The sequence below is a fragment of the Heteronotia binoei genome, chromosome 7 (genome assembly GCF_032191835.1).
Source record: "Heteronotia binoei isolate CCM8104 ecotype False Entrance Well chromosome 7, APGP_CSIRO_Hbin_v1, whole genome shotgun sequence".
Classification (NCBI taxonomy): Eukaryota; Metazoa; Chordata; class Lepidosauria; order Squamata; family Gekkonidae; genus Heteronotia; species Heteronotia binoei.
Genome location: NC_083229.1, coordinates 90,683,584 through 90,702,267, shown reverse-complemented (window position 1 = coordinate 90,702,267; position 18,684 = coordinate 90,683,584).

The window sequence follows — 18,684 nt, the reverse complement described above, 5'->3', positions numbered from 1 at the left end:
TATATTTGCCAGCCAATTACCTTCCTGTATGGTAGGTTGCAACTGCTCTTTCACTTCAACAGCTCATTGCAGAACTAATGAGGCTGATTTGAGAAAGATTCATGCAGTTGGCAGCAGTATGACTTCATCACCAAATGCCTAAATATGTCTTCGTACCAGATTCTTCTGTTAAGCATTGAGGGAGGGGGTGCCCTTTAAAATCCCTCTTTGGCTACTGCCGTCTTTTGTCATCCACATATCCCACTGGAGCCAACTGTGTTACAGCTAGAAGAATCAACACAATTGGAAAAATACCTCCTGACAAGCCAAAAGCATGTCATAAGAATTTCTGCTCTTTTGTGTGTGCCGCTTTCAGCATGCCTCAGTCAACTGTTTTAAGTGCCTGGAAAGTATCAGAAACAGAATACCAACCAGCATCATTATAATGTTGGTTCCCTAGCTATTAAGAAAGGCTATTAAAGAATTCAAGCCACACTTGGGAAGCTATTCTGAAGCCTAATATATCTCCCTGTAAGGACATATTTCCTCATTTTCTTTGTTCTGACATTCTAAATCAATATTCCAATTAAATCAATGGAACACCAGGGAGAAGCAAATACTAATGCCAGGACTGGGAAAGCTCCTCTGCAGCAGCATAGTCATAACCAAAGCAGTTAAGTTCACAAATTTTTGTTCACAAAAAATTATACCTACAGCACAATCTTTAATAACTTAATACATCAGCACATTACAACCACTTACATTTTCTGATGATTGATATAAAATATATAACACATGGAGAAGAGGGGGATTTAATGACATTTTTAATCTTGGAAAGATGATTTTATAGCTAGCGCTCAAAAGTCAGTAAATCCTATTTCCTTTTAAAGCCATGTGTCAGACTCAGTTTGCAACTGAAGTTTTTCTTTTCTATTGTCAGAGGGCTAAAATGTCAGGAGAGCCAGTAGGTTGGGGTTGTGGAATGCTGAGAGCAATTAATTGAAACCCTGATTTACCTTCCATCTATCTCTTCTCAAGCACGGAGGCAACCTTACAGCATCGTCTTCTTTGAAGTGGGGTAATTGGCTGTGTAAATTTATCTCTCCTGTTCCCAGACCAGAGAAATATGATTCAATCTACCATTCCAAATTACATTAAATTCCACTATTCATTTTGTTACATTACAATCTACTATTTTAATTATTATTCCAAATAAGAAATAAAATAAAATAAAAAAATAAGGACTTATGGCCCTTCTGGGGGATTGGTGAGAATATAAATGTAATAACTGAATGAGTTTAGCATATGTAGTAAGATAAGAAACCGATATCCTTGTTAAGTCCTAGGGATTCCATTGTTCTGAGTGTTGTAATAATTTGCAACTCAGCAATTTCCTTTCTAGTCTGTTCCTGAAATTCCTTTCCAATAACATAACTACTTTGAAGTTACCCCTTGAATGTCCTGGAAGGCTGAAGTATTCTACCAGTCTTGTGGTTCTTGATGTCAGATTTGAGTCCATTTACCCTTTGGTGCAGAGTTTGACCTGTTTGCACTATATAGAGAACCAAAGGGCATTGTTGGCATTTAATGGCATATACAGTGTTAGAAGATGAGTAAGTTAATAAGCCTAAGATGGTGTAGACTCTAATTAGGAAGAACCAGGTTTGATTCCCCACTCTTCCACATGCACCTGCTGAGTGACCTTGGGTCAGTCACAGTTCTTGAAAGAGCTGCTCTCTCAAAGCAGTTCTTGAAAGAGCTCTCTCAGCCCCACCCACCTCACAGGGTGTCTGTTGTGGAAAAAAGAAGGGAAGGAGATTGTAAACCACTCTGAGTAAAGGGCAGGGTATAAATCCAGTCTCTTCTGTTCTTCTTCTGGTGGATGTTGTTAGGTCCAGTGATTGTGTCAGCTAGGTGTAAGTGGCAGCAAAGTAGGCATCTGGGTTTATTGCAATCTCTGGTACTAGTGTCCATGTTCAAATTAGATGTATTGTTGTAGGTGAGGAGTTGTTTGAGATTGGGGGGCTGTCTGTGTTCAAGAAAACGTTTGCCCCCTCCCAGTACCTGTGAAAGAGAACTGTCATTATCCAGTAGAGATTGTAAATTGCTGATGATGCACTGAACTGTTTTGAGTTGAGAGCTGTATGCAACCACTGGATATGTGTTCTGTTATTGTCTCTTTTGTGCCTGTCTTGCAACATTTTCTCTGGGTACTATTCTGGTTTTGGTAACCTGTTTCTTGATTCCATCAGTTGGGTACTTGAGTTCCAAAGATGATTGTTGTAGATCCCTCAGGTGAGAGTCTCTGTTGAACTGGAGCAGATGTGGCTGCAGCATAGAGCCTGGCTGTATACAATGGCTCATTTGGTATATTTAGGATGGTAGCTGAAGGCATGTAAGTATGTTTGTTGGTCAATAGGTTTCCAATATAAGACGGTGTCCATGTGTCCATTGTATATTTTATGGTAGTGTCTGGAAAATGTATTTCTTGCATAGATTGGTTCACTGTAAGGCTGATGTTGGGGTGAGTTCAAACCAGCCATTTTCTCTAGGACAACTGATCTTTAGTCTAGAGATCAGCCATAATTCCAGAAGATCTCCAGGCCCCACCTGTAAACTGGCAACATTAGGCTGAGCAACCTCTTCTAATAGATGTGCAAGCAAATTTTCCTCTTTATTTGGAAACTGATATTGAGCAGCATCTCTTTCTTGAAGCAAAAGGTTGACCCTGTCCTCCAGGGCAGCCTTCCTATGGTGATACCTTTTGCCCTTTCTCAAAATTCCAAAAGCTTCTGCAGGTTCAACAATTTGGGGCCTCCTTTTTTCATACTGAGAAATCTTTGAAACCATTTCATGTGAAGCCTTAGGCTTAGTTCACAAAAAAAAACTTCAGGTCATATTCTTCTCCAGTGAAAACTGGATAAATATGGAGGAAGCTCATCTTCAGAAAGTTGTTTGTGCTGGTTGTCTGATACAGAGATAGGCTAACTGCCCTTGGCTCAGGTCATTGACTCAGAAAACAAAACTATTTAAAACTGTATATCAGGAAGTGGCTCAGTTTGTTTGAAATCCAGTTCTGAAATTCTAACTCTGATGGGGATAGTGGGGGTAGTGATAGGATCCAGTTGCTACTATCACACCTCCTGTGATCCTTTTTCCATGAGCCCCTAAATCTTGCCCAAATGCCCTTTCATTTCTTTCAGTCTAAATTGATGGTGTTGAGATATTGCCATTATGGCATCCTAAGTGCCAGGTGTAACAGGACTGAGGTTCACCAGTTCAGATTTGATTTAAGCTATAAAATAAGTTTTTGGGGGAACTAAAGCTTGTTTCACATTGGAGATGAGAATTATGAGAAGGACAGAGTCATATTCCAAACCACATCATTATACATTCCAGACTGATCCTTCTTCATTAATCTCTGCCTCTTCATCAGTTTCTGTTCTGTGTTTCTCCAGCTGTTCCTCTGTGATAGACTTATTAGCCTATTGCATATTATTTATGATTAACTTCACAGTAATTCATATTTGAAGAGGTCATGGCAATCATACATGGCCCAAAATAATTCCAAATAAAGAAATCTATCTACTGTTGTTATCCCAGAAAGGTAGATATGGTTCATTCTGACTTAGTCATTTCTTCAGCTCCAGCAGTGATTGTTCCTTTTTGCTGTTCCTGTTAATATCAGCTGATCAGCAGTGGATACATGTATATTCCTTGACTTCCTGACTAATTGAACCAAGAAGAATTAGGCATGAAGTTTTTCTTTTTCTTCAAATAATATTCTGAAAGCAAGCAAGAATAGGAGTGTGCAGAGCTAGCATTTGCAAATATATACCAAGATGTTCAACACACACTGCTCATCTAAGTCATCTGGATAATGTCTTCCTCAGCACAGTTCATTTGAATTCCTTGCAGGACAACCACCTGGGCGTGCTATTTGCCTGGACGTGCTACTTTCAATTTTGCTTTGTTTAAAAGGTTAAATATCTTTCCAATAGAACTTTCAAGGAAGATCACGTAAACTTGCATACTCTGACCTTGGTTTTTGTAAGGATGGACATTTGATGTTGGTTTTGGCCAAATTTAGAGTCCCCAGGGCTTTTTTTTTTGAGCAGGAATGCACAGGAACGCAGTTCCAGCTGACTTGATGCCAGGGAGTTTGGTCTAACATGCAAATGAGTTTCTGCTGGTCTTTTTCTAGAAAAAAACCTCTGTGTGAAACAATTTCAGGGGCATGGCCTAATATGCAAATGAGTTCCTGGTGCAAATATGCAATATATGCAAATGAGTTCCTGTGCTTCCCTATATATGCTCTGGACATCCCATTTGAAATGAAGAACTGGGTAAATGAAGACAAGGACAACTTAATATGTATGCCAATGGGGGGAAGAAGAAGAAGAGGAGATTTATATTCCAACCTTCATTCAGAGTGGCTCCTTTCCCTTCTCTACAACAGACACCCTTTGAGGTAGGTGAGGCTTGTTAGTATTATGTAGCCTGCTATGAAGCATGCTAGATAAAGAACTGTTGAAGTGACAGCTAATCACATGACAAGAGTCACAGGACTAATTAACCTGGCTGATGTAAGGACTGGTAATATCTGGATCTGTTCAGAGGAGTCAGCATGAGTCAGCAGTTAGCTGATTGGTGGGCTGTCCTATATAAGCAGCAGAGTAACAGAGTGGTTTTTCTCTCTATGTATATGGCATACTGGCGAAGCACTTTGCTACTCTGGACTGTATCTGTATATATCTTCACTGTAAATATCTGTATAATACACAGTTTGTTATACTACCAAACTGGTGTCTTGGCTCCTTATATCGACACTCCTAGTGCTAAGGCAAGTTACTGTTTTGGTCTACCTGCACTCAGCGCACGCTCCTGCCGTCAGGGCTGAGTGAGCTCTTTTGAGAACAATTGAGAGAACTGGTCTGGAAGAACTTGTTATTGACCCAAGGTCACATCAGCAGGTGCATGTAGAGGAATGGTGAATCAAACCTGGATTCCCAGGATTAGAGTTTGCACTCTTAACCACTACAGTAACCTGGCTCTCAGTCACCATCACACAACAGATGTACTTTGGAAATTAACTGCTATGGTATATGATAACAACCACTACAATAGCTGATTTCAAAAGTAGTTAGGGAAATTCATTAAGTTTGCATCAGTGGTTATTATCTATAATAGCTCAATGGAACCTTTGACTACCAGTTGCTGTGAGGCAACAACTGACATGAAGTTTTGGCATTTGTTCCCCCACCCGTGAACCTTCTAGGGCATTTGTTTGGCCATTGTGAAAAATACTGATGGACCAAGGATGACTGGTATCTGATCCAGCAGGGCTCTTCTTAAGTTGCTATAAAATTTTCTTAAAGTGCTTTTGAAACATTCTGCATTTTCCTCGAGAAGCCATTTTATGGGTATTTATACTGCCAACCTGACTTTAGACCAAAGAATAATAGTCCTCCCTCCCTCAAGATGATCAGCACTAGAGACTTGGCTATGAACCAATAAAACTATTTCACTGGAAGCTGTTTCATCGAATGAGGTCAAATAAAAAGTACGAGTTTCTAGACATCTCAACAGATCTGCCTTCACCTTTGGTTCATGTACTAGGCTGCTGTACTTTGTGAAAACAGTGATATCTTGTTGCTGCTTCCTGAGTTCCTGTTCATTTGAGAGTCATTTCCTTTGGACACACATTCTATCCTCTTCAATTGAGTCATTCAATTATATTGGCTGGTAATTAATAGTGGTGATATATTTTGTGACCATCCATGCAGATGGTCAGTTTCAGTATCTGCTGCTAAATTCTAGTATTCAGCCATTGCTTACCTCAGAGAACTGGACTTCTTTCTCATATCTCTTTTAATTGCCACCCCCTTACAATGTTAGATTTCATCTATTTTTAAGTTTAGTGTGAGTGAAAAAGAGAAACTCAGTGCTGAAATGCATTAATAGGCAATAACACTGCCAGGATCATAATCCAAGGATTGTATATAAACCAAAAATCAAGACACTGTGTACAGTTATGGTTGCAAATGGTACAAAAAGAATAGTACAATCCTATCTGCTAGATGAAGATAGAACTGCTAGTCAACTTCCTGGTGCCAAAATAATACAAAGATATACTGCCATTTTACACTAGCATAGCGATACTGTCAGAATTGTTCCTGAAGTTCTTGTATGGAATGGGCGGATATAAATATAACATAAATAAATAAATGTATGTTGTTGTTGCTGTAGAGGAACATAACAGTGATGCTGCTGAAAAAGTCTTCCTTGTAATCAAATGCTTTAAACTATCAGTAGGAATTTTCGCCTCCTCATGGCTTTTTTGGTAGAAAAAGCCCAGCAGGAACTCATTTTCATATTAGGCCACACCCCTTGATGTCACCGTTGTTTCACATAGAGCTTTTTATAGAAAAAGCCCAGCAGGAATTCATTTGCATATTAGGCCACACCCCCTGAACCAAGTCAGCTGGAACTGCATTCCTGTGCGTTCCTGCTCAAAAAAACCCCTGCCCCTCCTGAGGCAAAGTACCACTTACCTGACTTGGGGGATAAAATTTCTTTTGTCACCTTACAAACAACCTGGAAGAAAGACAGTGGGGTATTTTAAGACCCTCTTCCACTGTTTGCCACACCCTATGATCCCAGAGTGTCTTTATTTGCACTGTAGTGTAAATTTAAGGGTACAGAGCTATAAACTTAAAGTTTTTATTTACTGTTGTACATGTATAAAAGGTTGTTAGCCGCCCTGAGCCGTCTAGGCGGGAAGGGCAGGATACAAATAAAATGTATTGTTATTATTATTATTATTATTATTATTATTATTATTATTATTATTATTATTATTATTATTATTATACCCATGTTACCAAAATGGGGCAAATACTGGTATCTATGGTCATTGCACATTACTTGAGATTGTCCCTGCAATGGCCACCCACCCACCACAGGAGGGTTTAATTTGTTTTAAGTGCCACTAGAATATAACTATATAGATAGAGTGTTTACCAAGTTCTCTGAATTCCCAGCTTTCATTTCTGGGTTTTTTTTAAAAAAAAATAATTGTCTATCCCAGGGGTGGTCAATGGTAGCTGTCCAGATGTTTTTGCCTACAACTCCCATCAGCCCCAGCCAGCATGGCCAATGGCTGGGGCTGATGGGAGTTGTATGCAAAAAACATCTGGAGAGCTACCGTTGGCCACCCCTGGTCTATCCCCTTCCATTACAGGCATGTAAGGGGAAGGATATATCTCCACAATGGAAAGGGCTAGAGTTGACGTCCCCAATGTGGTACTTGTAGAAAAAAAAGACTGCAGATTTATACCCTGCCCTTATCTCTGAATCAGCGACTCAGAGCAGCTACATTCTTCTCCCCCCACAACAAACACCCTGTGAGGTGGGTGGAGCTGAGAGGGCTCTCACAACAGCTGCCCTTTCAAGGACAACTCCTGTGATACCTTTGGCTAACCCAAGGACATTCCAGCAGCTGCAAGTGGAGGAGGGGGGAATCAAACCCAGTTCTCCCAGATAAGAGTCTGCACACTTAACCACTACACCAAACTGGCTCTCTTCACCATGGTACTCATGGCACCATGGCACTCATCAACAGCTTTCCTGATGCGCTCTCTCTCTCTCTCTTTGTGTGCGTGTATTCTTTGCATTTGGGCTGCGAGTGTGTGTGTTTGTATGGGCGGGGCGGGGTTCTGCCTCCTGTGTAGCTGTTTTATGGTTGTACTCATTAGGGATGTGTACAAAAAAAAAATCGATAATATCCAGATCCAGAAATATTCAGGGCCAAACTATCCAGAATTTTAGATATTTCTGAATACCAGTATCTGGTATATCCAAATATACAAAAGATATCCAGATATTTCCGGATATTCAGCCCCATTATACCCTATGGGCCACTGAAGTCAATGGTAACATAGGGTATAATGGAAGCCACCTGGATAGGAGGGGGTTTGGAGGAGAGCCCCCAAAACTGCAGGGCAGCTTCAGTGGACTCACTCCCAATGAACTCCAGAGTCCCAAAAAGATTGGACTAGGGGGTCCAATTCCAGGGGCACCCAAAGAGGGTGCCCCCATCCCACCATTATACCCTATGGGCCATTGAAGTCAATAACAAAACATAGGGTATAATCAAAGGCAGCTGGGAGACAAGGAGTTTGTGGAGAGCCCCCAAAACTGCAGGGCAGCTGCAGAGGACTCTCCCCCAAGAAACCCCTAAGGCCCAAAAAGGCTGGACCTATCTGTGGGTACTCCAAAAGGCTTTACAAAGTCACACACACCCCTAACGCATCACAAACTTAGACCCTTACCAGTCCGGCTTTCGTCCGGGTCATGGGACGGAGACAGTGCTGGTCGCCTTAGTGGATGACCTCCAGCGGCATCTGGATCGAGGCGGTGTGGCGGTGCTGATGTTGTTGGACCTGTCGGCCGCGTTCGACACGGTCGATCATCGGCTACTGGCCCGCCGGCTCGCCGACGCAGGGATAAGGGCGTTGGCCTTACAGTGGCTCTCCTCCTTCCTTGATGGATAGGGACAAAGGGTGGCAATTGGAGGGGAGCTGTCCCGGAGGCACCCACTAGTATGCGGAGTGCCACAAGGGGCAGTTCTCTCCCCGATGTTGTTTAACATCTACATGCGCCCCCTTGCCCAGATTGCCCGGAGGTTTGGGCTTGGGTGCCATCAATACGCAGATGACACCCAGCTCTATCTACTAATGGACGGCCGACCTGACTCCGTCCCAGAAAGCCTGGACCTAGCATTGCAAGCCGTGGCAGGTTGGCTCAGACTGAGCGGGCTGAAGTTGAATCCAACGAAGACAGAGGTCCTTTGCTTGGGTCGCAGTGCCCTGGGAAGGGAAATCCCCTTGCCGACTGTTGACGGTGTGCTGCTGAAAGCAGCCCATAAGGTCAAGAGCTTGGGGGTTCCTCTGGAGCCTTCACTATCAATGGAGGCACAGATAGCGGCCGCTGCCAAGTCCGCGTTCTTTCATCTTTGACGGGTGAAGCAGTTGGCCCCCTTCCTGGAACGCCGTGACCTAGCAACAGTGATCCATGCTACGGTCACCTCGAGATTGGATTACTGCAACGCCCTCTACATGGGGCTGCCCTTGTGCCGAACTCGGCGGCTGCAGCTGGTGCAGAACGCGGCGGCTAGGCTACTGTTGGGGCTCCCAAGGTGGGAGCACATACAGCCGGGGCTACGCGGACTGCACTGGCTGCCAGTGGTATACCGAGTTTGTTACAAGGTGCTGGTTATCACCTTTAAAGCCTTATATGGCCGAGGACCTGCCTACCTGAGGGACCGTCTCTCCCCATATGAGCCCCAGAGCGCTGAGGTCAGCTGGAAAAAACCAGCTGAATATCCCTGGGCCAAGGGAGGCCAGATTGAAGGCCACCCGAGACCGGGCCTTCTCTATTGCTGCTCCACTGCTGTGGAATCAACTCCCGGAGGAGGTGCGGGCCCTACGATGCTTAGATCAATTCCGTAGGGCCTGTAAGACCCACCTCTTCAAAATAGCCTTCAACCAATGATAAACCAGGAAGTGCCATTGAAAATGCTTTTAACTACTGAATTCTGCTGAAGATCTAACGCTTAGCACCATGTTGATATTGTTATTGTTAATTTTAATAATTTGTAAATTGTTTTAACTATGATTTTATAAGCAAATTGATGTATAATGTATTTTATGTTGTGAGCCGCCCTGAGCCTGCCCCGGCGGGGAGGGCAGGATAGAAATAAAAAGTTATTATTATAAGGAAAAACAGTAAAACACCACCAGCAGTTCAACAGATCAGGTCACCACCAGGCCTGGCCAAAATGGTCTCAGGCTCCAGAGAGGAACAGCCAAGCAAAGGCCAGCCACCCAGAAACCAAAAGCAGTCCAAATCACACACACATGCCGCAACACAACCAGGAAAAACAGTAAAACACCACCAGCAGTTCAACTGGTCAGTAAGCCACCACAGCCTGGCCAAGGGAAAACAGGAAGAAATCAGACTCCACACAACCAGGTCAACCAAAGCTGGGAGAAATTTAACAGGCAATTAAAAAAAATTAAACCCAGAAAATATTATAAAAATAACACAGATTAAATTAAACACTCTAAACCAGGCCAGAGTCACCACCCTCCAGCACCCCAGCCCTCAACAGAAAACCAACCATCCAAAGCAGGAGAAAAACTTAAGGTTTTCAAAAAGTTAAAAATAAAAACCTGCTTCTGAACCCCCCTGCAAACACAAAAAAGGAGTCATCTCACCAGATGACGTCCTCTAGTCCAGTAATACAGCCAGGAACACCAGCAGCCAAGGCCAGGCAACAGAAAGCAGAGCAGAGCAAGTCAAAGGTCACAGGAGCTCACTCACAGTCTCTCCCAGATAAATAAATAAATTGGCAATACACAGCAGCAGCAATGGAGTTCAGGTTCTCCCTTCACCCTTCCTTGCTGGGGCACACAACAGCCCTGAGCCTTGCATTCTGCAATCTCCAAAATGCATAGCTGTGATTGGGCCAGGGGCCTCCTCCTAACACTTCCCCCCAGCCAGAGGTGGGAAAACCCAGGGAAAGGTGGGGAAAGGCAATTGTCTGACTGCTTTTCCTTTCCCCAATTGAAAATATTAGAGAACAAGGGTTTACCAAATATTTACAAATATCATTCAGTGGTATCTGGAAATCAGATATCTGGAATTCCAAATAGGCTGTAACAGCCTACCCAGAATTCTCTATTTCCGGACATCACCATCACCATTCCGGACATCACCATCACCATTCCGGACATCACCATCACCAGTAGATATCTGGTAAACCCTTTACCGAATGCACACCCCTTCCCACCCTGTATCGGAATTCACAAGGCACCCACAGGCTCAAGGAAGGTTGGAGACTCCTGAGCCACAGACTGAGTCTAAAAACAATAAAGAAAGCTGGGAATTCAGAGAACCTAGATTTTCCCTTCCTTGTCCCCCAACCTTAGCAGCCCTGGCTAGACCAAGAATATTGATGACTACTAGCTTTTTCTGGCAGGAGCTAGTAGCATATCTGCCCAGGTTTCACTGTTGACTTTTCACAGACTCTTCACTACTGGTTCTCACTTTTAAAGTTCTAAATGATCAGAGACATGGAAACTGAAAGGGCCACATGGTTTGCTGATCAATTCAAGTTTTCTCCCAGGGCGTAACCCACTTCAAGAGACAAGGTGGGTGATTTCTGTGGCACTTTTGTGATAGAAGTCCTTTCCCACAGTTATATTTCAGATGCCTAGCTATTCAAACAATTCATATTTAATATTTTTTCTAGTCATGAAGACTTAGAACTTGTGTGTGTGTGGTTTTCGCCTTCATTCTATTCATGAGTTACTTTAGGATTTTTACTGATTGATTTTTTTGTTGCTCTATTAATATGACATGAGCTATCTCGGAAGGGGAAATGAAAATAAATAAATCTAGATTCTGTTTCTTACACAGTTACGGGCATTTTAGGTTAGCATGCAAAACATTACATTTAACACATGAAGTAGCAAGTTCTCATAATTGCCTTTCTGCCACATTGTACACAGTTCATAGCCTGGGTGGTTCATAGCCTGTGACTGACACTGTCTGAGTTGATCAGGGCATTTGGACCTGAAACCCTCAGGCTCAGTGGCAATGAGCTGGATCTAGCTAGGAAGAAGACACAGTGGTTGTGATATACCAAAATAATTAGCCCCATGATTTGTGACAGTCTTCCTCTGTCTTGCAAAAAGAAATGATGGTGGTGATGGCAGCATAAATTTTTTGCTGTCTCTGCCTTAATACTGTGCTGGCTTTGAGAGTTCCTCTAGGATCAAAAGTGCATAAATCATCAAGAATTCAGTTCTTCCCATTTTTGCAAGCCCTGCTCCTTTCACTTCCTTAGATTAAGCACACTTTTCAACATTCTCATCATCAGCTAAACTCTCCTATTCTCTCTCTCTCTCTTTGTAGATCTATTAGATGTAGCTGAAGGTTTTTTCCCATTAAGATTTGCCCATTGTTTTAATATATTCATTTGTTCTGCTACTGCTGCTAACATACTAAAACAAAAGCACAGCCAAAGTTCATTTGAAAAATTAAAAAAAAACCTTATGTTAAAATGCTAAGAAAAGAGCACCTTCATATCAAAAAGTCTTGTATGTAAATCTCAAAATCCCTTTAAAGTCATAGATGCTTTAGGAGATTATCAGTGCAATCAGGGCAGGGGGTGAAAGTGTACAGGTAGTCAGCTAGGTGTTCTGCTGGCATATCTCTGAGATGTGTTGATACATCTCTTAAATCAATTACCTCATCAGGCCACATAGCATAAACCCCATGCTTCAAGTGCCAGCTCCAAACCCCAGCTCCAAGCTTCTGTTCAAGACACCAGATTCTAACCTCTAACTCCAGACAACATCACAAGCCTTGCCAGCTCTAGGCTTGAGGGTAAAGTACTACCTCTGGAGAAACCTGACTGGGCCAGGCTTCAAAGAGCAGGAAAGTTCTTGGGCAAATTGAGCTCACTCCAGGGTTGGGACCCCATAAATTGAGAGGGCTCTACATAAGAACATAAGAGAAGCCATGTTGGATCAGGCCAATGGCCCATCAAGTCCAACACTCTGTGTCACACAGTGGCAAAAAATTTTATATACACACATACACTGTGGCTAATAGCCACTGATGGACCTGTGCTCCATATTTTTATCTAAACCCTTCTTGAAGGTGGCTATACTTGTGGCCGCCACCACCTCCTGTGGCAGTGAATTCCATGAATTACAGACATGGCTGTGGCTGGTATGACATCGTTTCTGTTTGCCATCACTTCACACATATGTGTTTAGCATCTATGGAGATGGTAGTTTAACAGAGAGACCTGGGGGCATGTCCACCGAAATCACTGCCATTCTGTTTAGTCACTTGTTCCAGCCTCACTCCTTGAGCATCCTGCCTCAGGTAGTCTTGTGACCGTCATATCCACCTCATACGCCAGCTGTGCTAGGGGCAGCTCAGCTTATTTCCCAGTGGTCCTTGGGAGGAATGGGCACAAACCAGGAAAATGTGGTTCAGATCATGGTTTGCGGTGTGCCCAGCTCATGAACTATGAACCCATCACAAACTTTTAGGGGCCAAAGAAACTGGTTCAGTTTGTGACCTGCTAGAATGGCCCCCTGGCATGCTAGAGATACCAAATTCACAAGGGATTTCTGGTTGACTCTACTCGACCTACCCTCCAAGTTTGGCAAGTTTTGGTTTTATAGGGCCTCTGTCATTTCCCAAGAATGCACTTTCCTGGGGGCCCTTCTTTGGGGGGATATAACTCAGACTCCATAAATCCAGTCCTCAAAAAGAGAGTCAGCCAGAGATCCCCTGCAAGTTTGGTGTATCTAGTTTGCACAGGATCCCTTCTATAGCATCACTGTCATAACTCCCCCAGCACCCCACTTTGTTTATTCAACTCTTAACAGGGTTGACTTCAGGGCCAGTGTGTGGGAGTAGATGAGATAGGAGCCCCATGCGGCCCCTGCTCAGCTACCTCCAAAGTAGGACAGGTCTGCTGGGCAGGAGTGTGCCATGCACCATTGTGATGATGTCACTTCCATGTGATGTCATCATGCCATGTGCACGATTAGACACTGGGGGGCACTGGTGCAGGGTTCTACCAGGGGCAGCAGAAACCCTAGTGCCGGGCTTGGTTGCCTTAAACATTTAGCATTTCCGAGCTGGGAAGTCATGGAAAGGGTCCTTATCTGTTTCCTAGCTCCCTCTGTCTTTGGTCTCCAACACCCAGCCTAGTCAGGGAGCTATTTAGGGAAACACAGGCTGGTATAACACACAGCCTTATGGTAGTCTGCCACCACTCCTTTAAAATCAAAATCCAGGAGGAAAAAGGAGAAACCCCACCTGGCTTTGTTAGGAATTGAGCCAACAGCCCTGCAAGGAAGGCCAATTGCAGGCTGCAACCACACCCAAAGCTGGTTGGACAGAAAAGTAGCTGTGGTCTAAGGTCACTGAATCCCTAGAGAAATCTAATGCACAGCACACAGAAATTAGCACTAAAAAAAGGTAAAAGCTTTTTGTTAAGTAAACAAAAAACAGTGAGGGGTTTAAAAATATAAACGTTAAGGCAGTGCAATACAGAAAATAAAAACAACATATACATAACTAACTAAACAGTAATTGGGCAGGCAGAAATTTGCTGTGGGATGATAGCCTTATCTCTTCAGCTGACAGCAGTTTGTCATCTACATGATTTGCTGTGGGATGATAGCCTTATCTCTTCAGTTGACAGCAGTTTGTCATCTTTGAAGAATGGCCAGAGGGAGTGGCAGGAAAGCAAGCCTGTGCCATTCCACACCTCTCTGCACCCAACCCTTCTGCTGGTACATTGTTATAGTATTCCTGGCCCCCAAAGGTATTCTGGACTACCAATGGCAATCAAGATCTAATTACCAGATGACTCAACAGATCTTAGATTTTGACAGCTTTATTAGATTACTAGCTGTCAAAGCAATTATGGGCAGCTGTAACATTTTCCCCAATTCCACAAAGGCCCAGTTAACATATCTCTGCAGGTGAAGGGAGTCAAAGGTACTTTGCCTAGCAACCTGGATCTTAAAGGGACCCTCCTCACCTGCTAATGATTTACACACCTCAGGCCATAGAGTCTGATTTAGGGTTCAGGGCTCATGAAAAGGCCGATGCCAGAAGGCCTTTTCATGACAATCACAAACCTTCTGACAGGCCTGATAGGTGCAGGTTCAGGAGTGTGTAGAATGCATCCTACGAAAGCTAGAGTCATCGAAGTCACAGGCAATATCATCTGGATGCTCCTCTACATGAATTCCAAGTTTTGTTGCTTTGAAGTTTGGTAAATATTGAGTGGAAATAGTTTGTCTGGAAATATATCCATTCATGAACTGGAATGAACCTCCATGAACAGCTTGGAAATTTATGGAAAGTTTGTGCTAGTTGACCTGCCATGAACTTCACATTGTGAACCACGAACCAGCCAAAATTTGTCACAAACTTTAGTCCAAGAGTTGGCTCCTAGTCCCCAGGAATAGCTCACAAATTCACATATGTCATGCTGGTTGAAGGGAGTTGGTAATCTGGTTCATCTGACTTCTTCATGATTTGCTGTTCAATAAATTCTGGGATCAAGTTTAATTCAGTAAAAATCTCCAAGCACCATGGTTAGAATCATGGAAACTGACTGAACTACATGTTACATGTAGTTTCAGTCTCCCTCCCCCCACAGTCAAATCACAGCTAATTTATGGTGACCCCCATGAGGCTTTCAAGACAAAAGAGTTTCAGAGGTGGTTTGCCATTGTCTGCCTCCATATTGTGATCCAGGTATTCCCTGGTGGTGTACCCTCCACTACTGACCAGGGCAGACTCTGCTTAGTTTCTGAAATCAGATGAAATTAGGCTAGTCTGAACTATTGAGGTCAGAGCTAGTTTCAGTCTTAGGTAGGGTAAAACCTGGAGATTTTGGTGGTGGAGCCTGGGGAGGGCAGGGCTTGGGGAAAGGAGAGACTTTAATGACATTTAATACCATAGACTCTCCCCTCCAAAGCAGCTATTTTCTTCAGGGAAACCGAACTCTATTGTCTGCAGTTCAATTGTGATACTGGGAGATCTCCAGGCACCACCTGGAGGTCATCAACTCTAGTCTTAGAGAAAGAAAAATAGGAAAAGCATACCTTGTCATTACAGATTGAGGAAAGGGATTGTGTTGCAAGCTGCACCCACATCCAAACTGACTTCCCTCCTGCTTGTAACATTCCTACTAAATGTTTCCCATGTCCAATAGCATTTAAATTTACTATTTCTATCTTATTTAGGTCCATTCACCACTGCCTGCTTTGTTGGGTTGCCTTGCCAATATCACACTGTGTCTGTTCTGAATACAAAACTGGATTGCTATCTACTATCGGGTAAAATTTGGCAGACAGGTTTCCCCCAGGCAAGAAATACAGAAGAGCTAGTTCAGAGAGTCACCTGCAGAACCTTGCTTCTCAAAGTCAGTGAAAACAGCAAAAACTAGGTTCTGCAAGTGCCAACGTGGAGTGGAGACTAAAGCAAAGGACACTAGCTATTGAAATTTAATCAGCAGAGTGAACTACAACAGTAGAGGTTTAGTTATTTAAATTGAAAAATAATTCTGGATCCAAGGTGGGTGTGATGCTGATGGATAGTGGCATCAATTCACATATGACTCATAATGACCCCTTGGGGTTTTCAGTACCATATACATTCAGAGATGGTTTGCTATTGCCAGCCTCTGTGTCATGACCCCAGTATTCTGTGGAGACCTCCTATCCAAATAGCCAGGGTCAACCCTGCTTAGCTTCTGAGATATAGAAGAAGAAATGCAGATTTGTACCCCACCCTTCTCTCTGAATCAGAGACTCAGTGCGGCTTACAATCTCCTTTATCTTCCTCCCCCACAACAGACACCCTGTAAGGTGGGTGGGGCTGAGAGGACTCTCACAGAAGCTGCCCTTTCAAGGACAACCTTTGCCAGAGCTATGGCTAACCCAAGGCCATTCCAGCAGCTGCAAGTGAAGGAGTGGGAAATCAAACCCGGTTCTCCCAGATACGAGTCCATGCACTTAACCACTACAGCAAACAGGATCTCTAATGAAGAAGAAGAAGATATTGGATTTATCCTGCCCTCCACTCCGAAGAGTCTCAGAGTGACTCACAATCTCCTTTACCTTCCTCCCCCACAACAGACACCCTGTGAGGTGGGTGGGGCTGAGAGGGCTCTCACAGCAGCTGCCCTTTCAAGGACAACCTCTGCCAGAGCTATGGCTGACCCAAGGCCATCCCAGCAGGTGCAAGTGGAGGAGTGGGGAATCAAACCCGGTTCTCCCAGATAAGAGTCCGCACACTTAACCACTACACCAAACTGGCTCTCAGAAAAGGCTAGCCTGGGCCATCCTGGTCAGAGCACACAATGTGGGTATCAACAATAAAACTAATAAAACTAAAACTAAAACTGCAATAAAGCAGTTCCTGCTGGCTTGGCATCAGGGGTGTGGTCTAATATGCAAATGAGTTCCTGCTGGGCTTTTTCTACCAAAGAAGCTCTAGAAGAACAATATTAAAATAGCAAAGAAAATGGAGTCCACTATTGCCCTTCAATTACATCCCAGAAATGTCAAAGCTCTCATCTGGAGAAGCATAGGTCTAAAGAAATGAAGAATTACAAATTTCTAGTTAAATAAGTAAATTATCTATAGTCTTTTAACAATTAATTATTCAGTGAACATTGTTATATTGTGATTCAGGAACCATGGTCTAAGTGTCTGTCTACTCTATAGCTAATAAATGCCAAGTTACTGTGGTATAATCAGGAGTGTTTTACCTTCAAAAGTAATTTTACCCTTGTACTATTGAAATATAAGGTATAAATAATATATAAATAATGAAATTTGATATATAACATGAAATAGATAAGCCTATTGAAAGTAGAGGAAGTGGGACTTAACCCTAATTACTGCATATTGGTGAAGTTATAGTGGCAGCTAATTTCTCCATCCTTTATAAACCATTTTGAGTTGCTTCCCTACAGTAACTATGATTTTATGTGACACATAAAGGCAGAAATCCAGGCTTGTTCACCAGCTCTATTCCTGGTGCAATGCAAGTCAGGTTACCAGTTGGTCTCTGCTGGGAAAATGAAAGTAATGAAACCAGTATTGAATGATGGATGCAAATAAAGATCTGAGGGATCATCTATGATTTGAATCCTGGTTTCACAAACTACCCACATTTTTTTTAAACAAAAAAACATGGTTATTCATTATGTCTGCACCAAACCTGAGAATGCTCTCTAAAATATATACGATCTCTACTGTTGTTGCAGCATATTTCAAGATAAGTTTAGTTATGGTAGATAAATTGTGCCTTGGGCCACTGGTCAAGTATAAATCATTAGAATAACTTGAACAAAATTATCTCTTCTTATTGAATACAAATGAAAAGCCTGGATTCTTTTGTCTTCTTTCAGACTCTGCGAATCCAATGATGATATTATTCTTCCTTTAGAGCAACTGACAATATGTCTAGGAAAGCCATAAAAGAGGCTTGCTAAAATTCCAGTTGGATGTGCTCAAGTTCTGACATCACTATACATAAATCCTTCCCATCATTTTAAAAATATTGTCTGAGAATAATATATGGCATTTTTATGAAGTTATACCTTAGAGCAGGCAGGCTATTAAAAATAGAAATGTAAAAGAGAATTGTCCACTTAAACAGAAGTGCTATTTTATGAAGTACAGGTCATTTTTATCTCTCCCCCCCCTCCTAAAATAGATGTTGGCAGAATGAGTCATTCCACTAAGAATATAACTGTGAATTGCCCTGTGGTTAACTGAGTGCAAAACAATCTCTACATGCCTTGACTATTACATCCCACCTCTCCCATCCTCAAACAAAAATCCTTTCAGTGATGTAGTGTCTATATATCAATTGATCCAGAGGCTTTGACTGTTTTACAGATGACGATTATGACAGTCTCAGAGCAGAAAGCAAATAACTCTGTGGCCTATTCAATCTAGGCACAAACAGACTTTGTTTAAACTCAAGAAGGGCTTGTTTGCATATAATACGCTTTCTGAGTATGGGCACAATTTATTTTCATTTTTAGTTCTTTTTAAAAATTTAATTTGGTTAATTATA